General features: G+C 44.9%; 1 protein-coding gene across 1 annotated transcript in view; it reads left to right on the top strand.

The window, feature by feature from the left end:
• The window catches only part of LOC126183549 (sodium channel protein Nach), a 259499-nt gene that overhangs the window by 125439 nt on the left and 117873 nt on the right, over positions 1-16187 (top strand). The window lies entirely within an intron of this gene.

Here is a 16187-nt window from a genome sequence, read left to right as displayed (position 1 = left end):
GTGGTCTTGTGACAGTCCGTGTGATGTATAAGCTGCAGGGGCAATTTCTTTTTTCGCGTACCCAGGGTAAACTCTGCCAATATCGCGCAGGAATATCGGCAGAGTGTCGCATGCACTTTCCCCTGCAAACGCCAGTTGTGGCAGTATAGGTACTGGAACAAGTACAGTTCGTCCCTCTGTCCTGGACGCCCTTCTCTTTTTATGGTAGACTTGACAGACTTCCACAGCCGTTCTGTATTCTGGGTATGGACACTGGCGTCATCTGAAGAGACGAACTCAACAGAGTGGTTCACGAATTCGTGGTGGAACCCTTCAGCTTTCACTGCTGGTACGACTGCAACCCGTCTGTGATGACTTTTGTTCCAGGCAATATGAAGTGTTTTATGAGACCCACTGAAGTAGCTTTGTCTCGGGACAATACCCTCACAACGAAACACTTGCGGGACTCTTTTTCTAACCCAAATATGACCTACTTCACTTTTAGAAGGTCGTCCTCTATGGTTCTTTCGTCTAGCAATATGAGATTCGTCAACTACTATTTTATTCGGTCCACCAATTGGCACACTGTCATATTTGTCACTACTATGCAACACACTTCTTGGCAAAACTCGAAGTAGTCACACACGGTATTTGCCGATAACTCAGTTTATGATGCTGTGGCTTACAACGTGTAATCTCGAATCCGGCACTACACAAGAATTACTCTTGTCTGAATCGATAATTTGGAGGACTCGACCCACGTATTTTTCCTGCTGCTGGTTCGCTTTCCGCAAAGTCCGCAATGAAATTGCAACGTAATCTCAGTGTCTACACTCCTCTTACGAAGTTTTACATACTTCACAGCACCACAGTCAACACAGTCCCTCCTTTCCTCATCTGTCAGAATTCCGTTTTTGCGGCAAAAAGTCAAACATTTGTCTATGCTGGATATGCATGGAATTAGAGTTTTCCATGTCAGACATTCCGCAGAAGAAATTTGAGAAGCAGCACACATTACACTCACTATCAACAGAAACTGTGTGGATTTCCCAATCAAATCACAAATTGCGGCGGGAATGTAATGTAAGCGAACTGAAGAAAGAACGGAAAACTGATAAAAATAACGAGCACACGTAATTGATCATAACGCGCGCCACGAGACTTCCACAATCGATTTACTATCGAACGTTCGATGTGTGTAGTTTGGAGCCCTCCAACTTCGATAGGCAATCATTCTTGGAAATTACCCTACAATTTATAACACAATCAGTAATTTCATAAAGAGCAACAAGTTATTTCATAGTAACATTAACAGTTCCTTATACCAGGAAAAGAAGCAAATATAGTATTAAAGCGGAATATTTCCATCACCCTTTTTTATAAGATTTTTTAAAAATAAATAACACTAATGTGCTTGCAGAGGATAAAAAGGTGAAAGCAGTACATTGGCAGCTCAGGCTAAAGCCGCTAAAAGAAACACCGTCAAATAACCTATGAATCCCTAATGGTTGGGAGAAAGCTGAACATTGCAGTTATTTACATCTAGAAACTCTTAATAAGCAAGATATTGTGGGGTAAAGGGTACACATTCGAATGAGAATACAGGACGTAAAATACACAAGAGAACTTAGGTTGCTCGATCCAACAGACGGTCTAAATTACTGCGCTTAGGCGAATTCCCCGCGCCTTAACACAAGTTAACAAATGACAAGACGGCGCGTATCATCAAGAGGTCCCAGCGCCCGTAAGGCCGTAGGAAAGTGGGCCGCAAGCTTAGGCACGTTATTAATGTTAACAAAAGGCACTAAAGGAGTTAGGGCCAAAGAAGTGGTTTCGCAGTTATAAATGAAGGCCTTGCAAGAACATACCAAAGAGTCGCAAATTATTTTTACCTCTCGTAATAAAGATATCTATTCAAGAAAAGAGACCATGATAATAAAAAATGGTTCAAATGGCTCTGAGCACTATGGGACTTAACATCTGAGGTCATCAGTCCCCTAGAACTTAGAACTACTTAAACATAACTAACCTAAGGACATCACACACATCCATACCCGAGGCAGGATTCGAACCTGCGACCGTAGCGGTCGCGCGGTTCCAGACTGAAGCGTCTAGAACCGCTCGGCCACAACGGCCGGCTGATAATTAAAAGCAGCCTCAAGCTTTAATCTACTGGCTAGTCAAAACTATAACCAGAGGTTCAGCGACAAATACAGCCGATAACTGTCAGGCCACCAACCCGTTTGTTGGCGTATATTACGATAAGGCAAGAAGGAACGAGCTTACCTCTACAGAACGGGAGTCAAACAGTAACTCACGTCCATTAGCTGCTTACTCAACGGACTTAAGCCAAGGAAACCCATAACACAATTTGCATATGTATTAGAAATACAAGGTTTATATCCACTCCCTCACAAAAAAAGACAACTGCTAAAATAACCAGTAGCAGAAAATACAACTAGTAAATTTAATTGCCGGCCCGTGTGGCCGAGCGGTTCTAGGCGCTTCAGTCTGGAACCGCGCGATCGCTACGGTCGCAGGTTCGAATCCTGCCTCTGGCATGGATGTGTGTGATGTCCTTAGCTTAGTTAGGTTTAAGTAGTTCTAAGTTCTAGGGGACTGATGACCTCAGATGTTAACTCCCATAGTGCTCAGAGCCATTTGAACCAGTAAATTTAATTGACTTTAAACTCAGGTGTTCATATGACTAATTAAACATTTCGCTTCAATCAGAATTTCACGTAACCATTCATAAGAAAACTGTGACCCAGTTACACCACATAATAGTTTAACGATTGCTAAAGGACTAAACTTCAATTAAAGGGTGGCCACTAACATTTAAATAAAACAGGGCAACCTTCAAAGTAATCACTAATACACTCCTGGAAATGGAAAAAAGAACACATTGACACCGGTGTGTCAGACCCACCATACTTGCTCCGGACACTACGAGAGGGCTGTACAAGCAATGATCACACGCACGGCACAGCGGACACACCAGGAACCGCGGTGTTGGCCGTCGAATGGCGCTACCTGCGCAGCATTTGTGCACCGACGCCGTCAGTGTCAGCCAGTTTGCCGTGGCATACGGAGCTCCATCGCAGTCTTTAACACTGGTAGCATGCCGCGACAGCGTGGACGTGAACCGTATGTGCAGTTGACGGACTTTGAGCGAGGGCGTGTAGTGGGCATGCGGGAGGCCGGGTGGACGTACCGCCGAATTGCTCAACACGTGGGGCGTGAGGTCTCCACAGTACATCGATGTTGTCGCCAGTGGTCGGCGGAAGGTGCACGTGCCCGTCGACCTGGGACCGGACCGCAGCGACGCACGGATGCACGCCAAGACCGTAGGATCCTACACAGTGCCGTAGGGGACCGCACCGCCACTTCCCAGCAAATTAGGGACACTGTTGCTCCTGGGGTATCGGCGAGGACCATTCGCAACCGTCTCCATGAAGCTGGGCTACGGTCCCGCACACCGTTAGGCCGTCTTCCGCTCACGCCCCAACATCATGCAGCCCGCCTCCAGTGGTGTCGCGACAGGCGTGAATGGAGGGACGAATGGAGACGTGTCGTCTTCAGCGATGAGAGTCGCTTCTGCCTTGGTGCCAATGATGGTCGTATGCGTGTTTGGCGCCGTGCAGGTGAGCGCCACAATCAGGACTGCATACGACCGAGGCACACAGGGCCAACACCCGGCATCATGGTGTGGGGAGCGATCTCCTACACTGGCCGTACACCACTGGTGATCGTCGAGGGGACACTGAATAGTGCACGGTACATCCAAACTGTCATCGAACCCATCGTTCTACCATTCCTAGACCGGCAAGGGAACTTGCTGTTCCAACAGGACAATGCACGTCCGCATGTATCCCGTGCCACCCAACGTGCTCTAGAAGGTGTAAGTCAACTACCCTGAGCATGTTTGGGACTGGATGAAGCGTCGTCTCACGCGGTCTGCATGTCCAGCACGAACGCTGGTCCAACTGAGGCGCCAGGTGGAAATGGCATGGCAAGCCGTTCCACAGGACTACGTCCAGCATCTCTACGATCGTCTCCATGGGAAAATATCAGCCTGCATTGCTGCGAAAGGTGGATATACACTGTACTAGTGCCGACATTGTGCATGCTCTGTTGCCTGTGTCTATGTGCCTGTGGTTCTGTCAGTGTGATCATGTGATGTATCTGACCCCAGGAATGTGTCAATAAAGTTTCCTATTCCTGGGAGAATGAATTCACGGTGTTCTTATTTCAATTTCCAGGAGTGTACAATAAAAGGATAAATAACATTTGTTAAATTCGGTCATTGTAACTAGACTTAAGTGACCAAATTACACGCGCAATAAATAACGCAGAAAACTGCCCTTGGAGAGGCACTGTAAAAAAATACCAATAAATGGAAAAAGGGGCTCAATCATTAATCACATTCTGTTCAGCCCTTCAAGAAGCCACCAAGACCAGGCAAAGCCAGAGGCTCTCGTAGTGTGACCACTGTGCATGAAAGGTGAAAAAGGCGAAGGCAAGCTGAATATTACATATCCAGTTGGACACAGCACTGAATCGCCTGAATCACAAACCAACTGACATCAAGAATTCATACAAAAGGACGCAGTCTCCCCAAAAATTGCAGCAGGCGAGAAACGCTAGGTCATAACCAAAACAAGCACCCGAGAAGTACACCTGCCGCTGGTAGTTCGGGCCGCTAGTCGTCCTGGCCCACCGTAGCCATATGTTCTCTTGCCCTCGTCATACTGGCTCCCGCTGCATTCCGCTGCCTCCCTGATGCGCCACCGGAGATTTTGTCTCGCACGGAGAATCGATACACGAAGGGCGCCATAGACACATACTACAACGAAAGGCAGGGAAGAATCACTAACAAGCCGTCATCACGGCTCAGAGAGTATAGTAATTTCATCTTTTTCAATCCAGCGCTGTAACTTTCTAAGACTTATCAGCAGATAGTGAAAACAGAATTTTCTAGCATGAAAATAAACATGAAATTTTGTTCACGTATGTTACTATAAACTGATGTAATGAGGCTTTTTGTAAGCTATTGCTGTCACTGGTCGTCAGCTGTTTATTTAATGAGACACTCTGTTCAGGACTCTGTTGCGATAGCTATTGCAAGAAGAATTTGTGCTAATTATGCTGTATTTTGGCAAAAGAAGCCCAATTAGACCTGTCAACAAGAGAAATATAGCAGTTAGTCATAAATGATGATGCATCTTGAAATCAGGAAAGGTTAACAACTCATACAAAAATAAATAGCCAATTGTGTTGCAATTTTGGCAGAATCTCCGTAATCGATAAAATTTTTGACGGTGAAGGGCTGGAATGGAAACTTACCAAAGGATTTTCTTCGTGTTCTTCATCCGAAAAATATGAAAATAACGAAGAGTTTCCCCTTCAGGAGGAGCGAAGCACACATACCTGTTGCTGGTTATTCGCCAGCCTTGGTGGCCGAGCGGTTCTAGGCGCTACAGTCTGGAACCGCGTGACCGCTACGGTCGCAGGTTCGAATCCTGCCTCGGGTATGGATGTGTGTGATGTCCTTAGGTTAGTTAGGTTTAAGTAGTTCTAAGTTCTAGGGGACTCATAGTGCTCAGAGCCATTTGAACCATTTTTGCTGGTTATTCACCTATGGCACATCCCAGTTGCTGGTTACTCTACGACTTGTCTAACTGACAATGTTATATACGAATAAAAGAGTTATTATTGAGAAAAGTAAACAGTTGATCCATTGCACAACACTATGGTCAATGTGTGTGTGTGTGTGTGTGTGTGTGTGTGTGTGTGTGTGTGTGTGTGTGTGTATTGTGTGTTAAACTGGGGACCTAGAAACAACGGAGAGGCTTTGTCCCGCCGTAGCCCTCAGCAGTTCACAACCCCACAATAGGCCACAGCAGTCCACCCATCCCATCGCCGCCCCACACCGAACCCAGGGTTATTGTGTGGTTCGGCCCCGCTCCAGCGGTCTCCTGCTTTTGGCGATGTGGTCGAACACGACCCAGACGAGCTTGAAGTTTCTTCAGTGTCGTCACATATGCACCAGAATTTATGGTGGTTCCACTTGGCATGATGTCCACAAGTAAGAGTCCTTCGGAATCGAAAAACACTGTAGCCATAACTTTTCGAGCAGAAGGTGTGGTTTTGAATTCTTTTTTCTTGGGTGAATTTGCATGATGACATTCCATTGATTGCTTCTTCGTCTCTGGTGAAAAATGATGGAGCCATGTTTCATCACCTGTCAAAATTCGTCCAAGAAATTCATCTCCAACATTCTAGTACTGTTCCAAAAATTCAGTGAATACCGTTTTCCTTGTTTCTTTGAGCGCCACTTCAACATCCTGGGAACCCACCTGGCACAAACCTTTTTTAACACCAACACTTTCAGTATTCTGCAAACACTTCCTTCCCCTTTCCCAACGTAGCGTGGCAATTCGTTCACTGTGATGCGTCTGTCAGTAGTCACCAATTCGTTAACTCTCTGCGCATTGTCTGGCGTGTGTACAATACGAGGCCTGCCGCTGCGAGGACAATCCTCAATATTGCCGTGCCCGCTTTCATCACATAACCTGCTTGCCCACCGACTAACTGTATTGCGATCGACAGCAGCATCTCCATACACCTTTTTCAACCTCTTGTGGATGTTTCCCACTGTCTCGTTTTCATAGCACAGGAATTCTATGACAGCACGTTGCTTCTGACGAACGTCAAGTGTAGCAGCCATCTTGAAGACATGCTGCGACGGCGCCACTCACGGGAACAGGTTGAACTAAGTTTGGAAACAAGCGAGAAGGATGTTTCTACACACTGTAAAACTTTCACAGATGCAGAATGAAAACTGTATTTTTACAAAAGTAGTGTGCATTTCTTTTGGAGTGTCCCCCGTACTAATAAAAAAAGAAAACGAGAACTTAAATGGTGAAAATGAAACACTACTTCACGGCAACAATGTTCAGTAGTAAGGCAACTACCACTACCCAAATGCGCGGTGCCGAAGGGGGCACAGGTCAAGACTGCTTTCCCGCTCGCCGCCTCACGTCTACCGCAATGACAGCGAGACGCGCGGCGCGACATGATGTGCCACAACCACACCGCCATGTGACTTGGCGACTGGCGTAGCCGCGAGTCGCGTCACCATCGCATTGCGTCCCCATTTCCACGGTTCCACTTGAACCTGTTAACAAGTTACAAAAGTGCGCACTACCCTGCGCTGCGCCGCGCCACACGCTCTAACGCGTCTGAATTGAATTTGCGCCTACCGTAAAATGCACTCAGCTATAATGAGACTTAGGGTGATTCGTTCACAACAGACTTACACACTTGGCATGTGAGAGTGTGTATGTGTGGGGAGTGGGGGGGGGGGGGCGAGGAAGGTCAGCTCGACAGAGATACCATGAGTTAGTGCACAACGCACTATTCAGAGGCCTGGATACGCCGTACCATATAATACACTTCAGTGTGCGCAGCTTGCTGTCTCTCACTGTCAACCACCCTTCACCGCAAAGCTACAGTAGTACGATCGCGTCAACAGTGAGACGCCAGCCTGAAGGGAAATGGCGGGCCGTGTCATCTGAAGGCCTCGTGGGCTGCTTGGTGTGCTGCCTCATTGTCCCTGACTACCACGCGCCTTGATACCCAGCAACATGATACTTCTGTTCCTTGTTGCTTTTTTTATTTACTGGGTTCGTTTGTTGCAACCCTTATAGTGCATTAAGGGAATCCTGATTTTTGAGAAACGTCTTGCTTCGATGATGCCCTATCTGCTTCAGTGTCTTCAGGATCGCAGTTAGAAGTAGTTCTGCAGTTGAGGCAGTGTATTCATTCGGGAGGCAATATTTGCAGATATGGTCGGAGAACATCACTGAACAGCATCACATTAACACAGACCAGCACACTGGTTACGTACGAGGGTTATCCTTAACGAGTAACCGATACCAGATTATCAGTCTTCTTCTGGTGGAATTTCCACGTAACGACCTATTGCAGTTCACAACACTACACTGGCGTATTTCAAGAATTTTTCTCACATATACTAATCTTACAATAACGTCTTACAACACGAATAAGAATAACAGTTTCTATTTTTAAAATGTAAGTGGTTCAAATGGCTCTGAGCACTATGGGACTTAACATCTATGGTCATCAGTCCCCTAGAATTTAGAACTACTTAAACCTAACTAACCTAAGGACAGCACACAACACCCAGTCATCACGAGGCAGAGAAAATCCCTGACCCCGCCGGGAATCGAAACCGGGAACCCGGGCGTGGGAAGCGAGAATGCTACCGCACGTTAAAATGTAACAGCTTCACAAGCAATTATGATACCAAAATTACCATACATTTAGTCGAGTTGATAAGAGATCCAGTCATCGGTAAAATGCATTGATTTCGAGGAATAGTCAAAATTGTTACAAATACGTCGCAAATACAAAATACTGAATGTTCCTGAAAAATATTTATGGATGTACATAGTCACCAACTACTACGTTTATAGATAGTTCTGCGCCACCACTCTCAACTGAGAAGGAATTAGATACAGTTTTCTGTCTTCAAGATACATATATATTTTTTTAATTTCCGCAAGTCGTCTGGAAGAGAGACCTATTCACCGAGAGATGAATGGTCAACCGGCGCGTAAAATTGCTTATCGAACACCGCCTTTCAGCATTTACAAATTATGCACCGAGTAATTAACGAACTCCACGACTGCCACCGGACTCAATACGATGTGGTGATGGGTTTCTGCTGCGTGATAATGCATCCCGCCGATGGGCAGTACACGCTTCGCAGGTTGTTGGTCAGTCACGGATTACCGTTATCAGCCATTTATAACCCATTTTCCGATTCAAAAGACAGCCGGAGAATAAATGATACAGAGTACGAAACTATGATTTCAGTATTATCATCAAGCACAGAAAGGAAGAGGATAGACGAAGATAGATAATTTACTTTTATTTAACTTTTTCATTTTCCTAACTCTTGACTATTTACAAACTGCGTGTTGAGCTATCTTCGTTCTATGTGTGACTGCTATTTGTCGCAACCACAGTGTCAGATACGTATCTAAAAGTTTTTTCTTCATGTAATATGGCATGAAATAACATACCGTTCAAATCCATAGGAAGTTACAAAGTATGCTTATCACAAAAAAATATGCTATAATGGTAATATGTAATGTACATAAACGAACCTTTTTTCTCCAACTCATCAATAACTAGACATGTTAAGAACAGTTCCACTTTACAGGTGTTCGCCTGTAAGTTTGATATTGGGAATTGATTAAACATTTGTAAGCGCCAGTGGCATTAACAGGTATAATACTAGTAACTGAGATCATCTCTTTAATGAATGATTTATCCGTAGTATAGAGAGGAGAAAAAGATGTTGACATGAAAATATCTAACCATGATATGGAATAATGCTTGCTGACTGCCAATACTAGCACTTTTCATAGGAAACAGAAATCGTTTCTACTTGTCAACTGCTTCCTCACTGCACAGGAAGTTTTGAGTAAATAGTATCTTAATGTGTGAATGTTTTAGTAAATGTAAGGTTAGACTCATTCCAATAAAAGTATACAAAAGACCCACCTAATAGCTATTACGATATTCACTTGGAGAATATATGTTAATTTTGCAATGCAAGAGCTGTGTTAATGTCATTTATGTGGTTCTTATGGTGGTATCGTAAAACATACTAAAGAGGCAGCAGAACAGTTTAATAGTCTCGAATTTCCCAGATGATTTTCGTTGCGAGATCAGTGCTGTGCGAACCTAATGCAGGTTTACAGAGAGTCTGTGTAACATACATGTAGTGGCTGAAGCTGCCAGTTAGACCTCCACATTCATGTTTTTGAATTCCATCTAATTGTGGGTGCAGTGCTCCTTCGCGAACACTAGAAAAACTGTGCTAAAAATAGGTCACCGCGGAAATAGAACACAATCTCCTTTGCTTATGCAAGACAATGTATCAGGATCTTCCAATAAGTTGTCATCCCACTTTCGCTGACTGTGTGTCTTTGGTTCACTCACACGACATTCCCCTTCAAATGGTTGGTTGATTGATTTGGGGGAAGGGACCAAACAGCGAGGTCATCGGTCCCATCGGGTTGGGAAAGGATGGGGTAGGAAGTTGACCGTGCCCTTTCAAAGGAACCATCCCGGCATTCGCCTGAAGCGATTTAGGGTTTGAACCGCCGTCCTCGCGAATGCGAGTCCAGTGTGTAAACCACTGTGCCACCTCGCTCGGTCCCTTCAAATGCTTTAAGCGGTATTTCACGTACACGACTCAGTCCAAAGGCGTATTACAAATGCTGAACTAAATACTAAGGGCTCTTTTTAGATGTATATAGAAACTTTTTCCATGCCGCGCTTTTTACACACCACCCATTTTATAATGACACCTGGTTTCTGTATATAGCGTGAGTCAAAAAATCACTTTACGGCTTTGTAATGGCAGAGAAATTTATTGAGATAAGTTGCAAAATCGGTATATGTGGCGTATCTTATCAAATAAGTTGAAGTTACATATAAAAGTGTCACTTGAGTGTCAAGAGACACTTGTCTCTGATGAACACTCGTCGTCGAGAACGAGAGACTGACTTTTATAATTGAGAAGTCTTCGAGCCACTCACATATCTGTGAACGTATTACTTGTGCCTGTACCTTATGTGAAAACCTACAATAGGGCGCTGTGTCAAACGCTTCCCGAAAATTTAGAAATATGGAGTCTGCCTGATGCCCTTCATTCATAGTTCGCGGTATGCCATGTAAGAAACGGTCAAGCTGACTAGCGATGCTTCCTTAGACCTTGATGGTCGTGGACATAAGCTTCTCGGTCTCAACAGAATGTATCATATTCGAACTGAGAATATGCTCAAGGATTTTGCAGCAAACAGATGTTAGGGATATTTATCTGCAATTTTGCGGCTCCATCCTTATACACAGGAGTCATCTGAGCTTTTTGCAGTCGCTTGGTACTTCGCGCTATCCTAGAGCTTCACGATAAATGCAAGCTTAGTAAGGAACAAACGCCGCCGGATACTCTTTGAAAAACCGAACTGGGTTTCCTTCAGGATCTGGTGACTTATTGGTTTTAAACTCCTTCAGTAATTCACTGGTAATCAATTTCTTTCCACACTCGTTGCAGCACATCGGGCGTAACTTGTGCGACGGCAGCGTAGATTCGATTTCTCAGGCCGGTTAAACTGTTTGGTAGGGGAGGAACATACACAGAGGCTTTAATGAAACTCCAGAGAAAGAAATCCAGTGGTGTTAAGTCTGGGGAGCGAGTTGGCCATGCGATTGGTCCTTCACAGCCAGCCAACCGACCTGTGAAGCGCTTATCGAGGAAATCTCAGACTTCCGCGAGGAAATGAGGTGGTACACCATCTTGCTGGTACTCGGTCATCTTCATCGATCTGTTCTCCATGAAGAAGAAAAGGCCATACGCTTTGAATTTGCTAGGGGCAAAACACACATTAACTTTTGGGGGTAGTAACGAACGTGTTCCAGGGTTACACGTGGGTTTTTGTTGCCCCGTATCCTGGAGTTGTGGGTGTTCATCATATGTATGTTAGCCCAGTACTTATAAGCCATATCTGTAACTTTTCCTTTAGGAATGGTCGGTTTCCTGACCGATTGAAGTACTCGGTAGTGAAGCCACTTTATAAAAAGGGAGACAGGGATAATGTTGACAATTTTAGACTAATTTCTATGCCATCGGTGTTTGCTAAAGTTATCGAGAAAGTTGTATATGCAAGGTTACTGGAGCATTTAAATGCACATAATTTGCTGTCAAATGTACAGTTTGGTTTTAGAAGTGGTTTAACAACTGAAAATTCTATATTCTCTTTTCTCTGCGAGGTTTTGCACGGATTAAATAAAAGGTTGCGAACGCTAGGTATTTTCTTTGATTTAACGAAGGCTTTTGACGGTGTTGACCACAAAATATTACTGCAGAAGTAGGACCATTATGGAGTAAGGGAAGTAGCTTACAATTGGTTCCCCTCTTACTTTAAGAACAGAAAGCAGAAGGTAATTCTCCGCAGTATTGAGAGTGGTAGTGATGTTCAGTCCCAATGGGTCACTGTTCAGTGGGGCATTTCCCAAGGGTCAGTGCTGGGGCCACTGCCGTTTCTTATTTGTACGTATAAATGATATGCTTTCTACTATTACAGGTGATTCAAAAATATTTCTGTTTGCTGCTGACACCAGGTTGGTAGTGAAGGATCTTGTGTGTAATATTGAAACAGTATCAAATAATGTAGTTCATGAAATAAGTTCGTGGCTTGTGGAAAATAATTGGATTCTAAATCACAGTAAGACTCAGTTTTTACAGTTTCTAGCTCACAATACAGTAGAAGAAGAATGGGAAGCTTTGAGGGATGAAATAGTGAAGGCAGCAGAGGATCAAATAGGTAAAAAGACGAGGGCTAGTAGACACCCTTGGGTAACAGACGAAATATTGAATTTAATTGATGAAAGGAGAAAATATAAAAATGCAGTAAATGAAGCAGGCAAAAAGGAATACAAACGTCTCAAAAATGATACTGATCGGAAGTGCAAAATAAGTAAGCAGGGATGGCTAGAGGACAAATGTAAGGATGTAGAGGCTTATCTCACTAGGGGAAAAATAGATACTGCCTACAGGAAAATTAAAGAGACCTTTGGAAAAGTGAGAACCACTTCCATGAATATCAAGAGCTTTGATGGAAACCCAGTTCTAAGCAAAGAAGGGAAAGCAGAAAGGTGGAAGGAGTATATAGAGGGTCTATACAAGGGCGATGTACTTGAGGACAATATTATGGATCAGTTTAATAAGTCACAGCTGCAAAATACCAACGCGAATTCTTTACAGACGAATGGAAAAACTGATAGAAGCCGACCTCGGGGAAGATCAGTTTGGATTCCGTCTAAATGTTGGAACACGTGAGGCAATACTGACCCTACGACTTATCTTGGAAGAAAGATTAAGGAAAGACAAACCTACGTTTCTAGCATTTGTAGACTTAGAGAAAGTTTTTGACAATGTTGACTGGAATACTCTCTTTCAAATTCTGAAGGTGGCAGGGATAAAATACAGGGAGCGAAAGGCTATTTACAATTTGTACAGAAAGCAGATAGAAGTTATAAGAGTCGAGGGGTATGAAAGGGAAGCAGTGGTTGGGAAGGGAGTGAGACAGGGTTGTAGCCTATCCCCAATGTTATTCAATCTGTATATTGAGCAAGCAATGGAGGAGACAAAAGAAAAGTTCGGAGTAGGTATTAACATCCACGGAGAAAAACTTTGAGGTTCGCCGATGACATTGTAATTCTGTCAGAGACAGCAAAGGACTTGGAAGAGCAATTGAACAGAATGGACAGTGTCTTGAAAGGTGGGTATAAGATGAACATCAACAAAAACAAAACGAGGATAATGGAATGTAGTCGAATTAAGTTGGGTGATGCTGAGGGAATTAGATTAGGAAATGAGATACTTAAAGTAGTATAGGAGTTTTGCTATTTGGGCAGCAAAATAACTGATGAAGGTCGAAGTAGAGAGGATATAAAATGTAGACTGACAATGGCAAGGAAAGCGTTTCTGAAGAAGAAAAATTTGTTAACATCGGGTATAGATTTAAATGTCAGGAAGTCATTTCTGAAAGTAGTTGTATGGAGTGTAGCCATGTATGGAAGTGAAACGTGGACGATAAATAGTTAAGACAAGAAGAGAATAGAAGCTTTCGAAATGTGGTGCTACAGAAGAATGCTGAAGATTAGATGGGTAGATCACATAACTAATGAGGAGGTATTGAATAGAATTGGGGAGAAGAGGAGCTTGTGGCACAACTTGACCTGAAGAAGGGATCGGTTTGTAGGACATGTTCTGAGACATCGAGGGATCACCAATTTAGTATTGGAGGGAAGCGTGGAGGGTAAAAATCGTAAAGGGAGACCAGGAGATGAATACAATAAGCAGATTCAGAAGGACGTAGGTTGCACTAGGTACTGGGAGATGAAGAAGCTTCCATAGGATAGAGTAGCATGGAGAGCTGCAGCAAACCAGTCTCATGACTGAAGACCACAACAACAACTTACAATTCAACAAGAACCGATATTTTGATCAGACGGAATGAACATATTATAAGCCAGACGGAACAGTTCAAGTTCCTAAATATATATAAATAGTAAGCTGTTGTGGAAAGCCCATGTTCAGGATCTTGTTCAGAAACTAAATACTGCTTTATTTACCATTAGAACAGTATCTGAAGTAAGTGACAGTTCAACACGAAAAGTAGTCTACACTCCTGGAAATGGAAAAAAGAACACATTGACACCGGTGTGTCAGACCCACCATACTTGCTCCGGACACTGCGAGAGGGCTGTACAAGCAATGATCACACGCACGGCACAGCGGACACACCAGGAACCGCGGTGTTGGCCGTCGAATGGCGCTAGCTGCGCAGCATTTGTGCACCGCCGCCGTCAGTGTCAGCCAGTTTGCCGTGGCATACGGAGCTCCATCGCAGTCTTTAACACTGGTAGCATGCCGCGACAGCGTGGACGTGAACCGTATGTGCAGTTGACGGACTTTGAGCGAGGGCGTATAGTGGGCATGCGGGAGGTCGGGTGGACGTACCGCCGAATGCTCAACACGTGGGGCGTGAGGTCTCCACAGTACATCGATGTTGTCGCCAGTGGTCGGCGGAAGGTGCACGTGCCCGTCGACCTGGGACCGGACGCAGCGACGCACGGATGCACGCCAAGACCGTAGGATCCTACGCAGTACCGTAGGGGACCGCACCGCCACTTCCCAGCAAATTAGGGACACTGTTGCTCCTGGGGTATCGGCGAGGACCATTCGCAACCGTCTCCATGAAGCTGGGCTACGGTCCCGCACACCGTTAGGCCGTCTTCCGCTCACGCCCCAACATCGTGCAGCCTGCCTGCAGTGGTGTCGCGACAGGCGTGAATGGAGGGACGAATGGAGACGTGTCGTCGTCAGCGATGAGAGTCGCTTCTGCCTTGGTGCCAATGATGGTCGTATGCGTGTTTGGCGACGTGCAGGTGAGCGCCACAATCAGGACTGCCTACGACCGAGGTACACAGGGCCAACACCCGACATCATGGTGTGTGGAGCGATCTCCTACACTGGCCGTACACCACTGGTGATCGTCGAGGGGACACTGAATAGTGGACGGTACATCCAAACCGTCATCGAACCCATCGTTCTACCATTCCTAGACCGGCAAGGGAACTTGCTGTTCCAACAGGACAATTCACGTCCGCATGTATCTCGTGCCACCCAACGTGCTCTAGAAGGTGTAAGTCAACTACCCTGGCCAGCAAGATCTCCGGATCTGTCCCCCATTGAGCATGTTTGGGACTGGATGAAGCGTCGTCTCACGCGGTCTGCACGTCCAGCACGAACGCTGGTCCAACTGAGGCGCCAGGTGGAAATGGCATGGCAAGCCGTTCCACAGGACTACATCCAGCATCTCTACGATCGTCTCCATGGGAGAATAGCAGCCTGCATTGCTGCGAAAGGTGGATATACACTGTACTAGTGCCGACATTGTGCATGCTCTGTTGCCTGTGTCTATGTGCCTGTGGTTCTGTCAGTGTGATCATGTGATGTATCTGACCCCAGGAATGTGTCAATAAAGTTTCCCCTTCCTGGGACAATGAATTCACGGTGTTCTTATTTCAATTTCCAGGAGTGTATATCGCATATTTTCATACGCTTATGTCCTATGGTATTATTTTTTGGGGTAATTCTTCTGATTCGAAAACGGGCTGTTCGAGCTATATATGGTGTAAGTTCGAGAACCTCTTGTCGACCCCTATTCAACAGTCTGGGAATTCTGACATTGCCCTCACAGTATATATTTTCTTTAATGTCGTTTGTTGTTAGCAATATTAGCTTATTCCCAAGAGTTAGTAGCTTTCAATCAGTTAATACTAGGCAGAAATCAAATCTGCATGTGGAATGCAGCCGCGCGGGATTAGCAGTCGTGGACTGTACGGCTGGTCCCGGCGGAGGTTCGAGTCGTTCCTCGGGCATGGGTGTGTGTGTGTGTTTGTCGTTAGGATAATTTTAGTTAAGTAGTGTGTAAGCTTAGGGACTGATGACCTTAGCAGTTAAGTCCCATAAGATTTCACACACATTTGAACATTTTTTTGTGGAATGCACTTCCTTGACTCTTGTGCAGAAAAGTGTG

This window comes from Schistocerca cancellata, chromosome 1 (genome assembly GCF_023864275.1).
Source record: "Schistocerca cancellata isolate TAMUIC-IGC-003103 chromosome 1, iqSchCanc2.1, whole genome shotgun sequence".
NCBI classification, from domain to species: Eukaryota; Metazoa; Arthropoda; class Insecta; order Orthoptera; family Acrididae; genus Schistocerca; species Schistocerca cancellata.
This window is presented reverse-complemented; position numbering and strand designations above follow the sequence as displayed.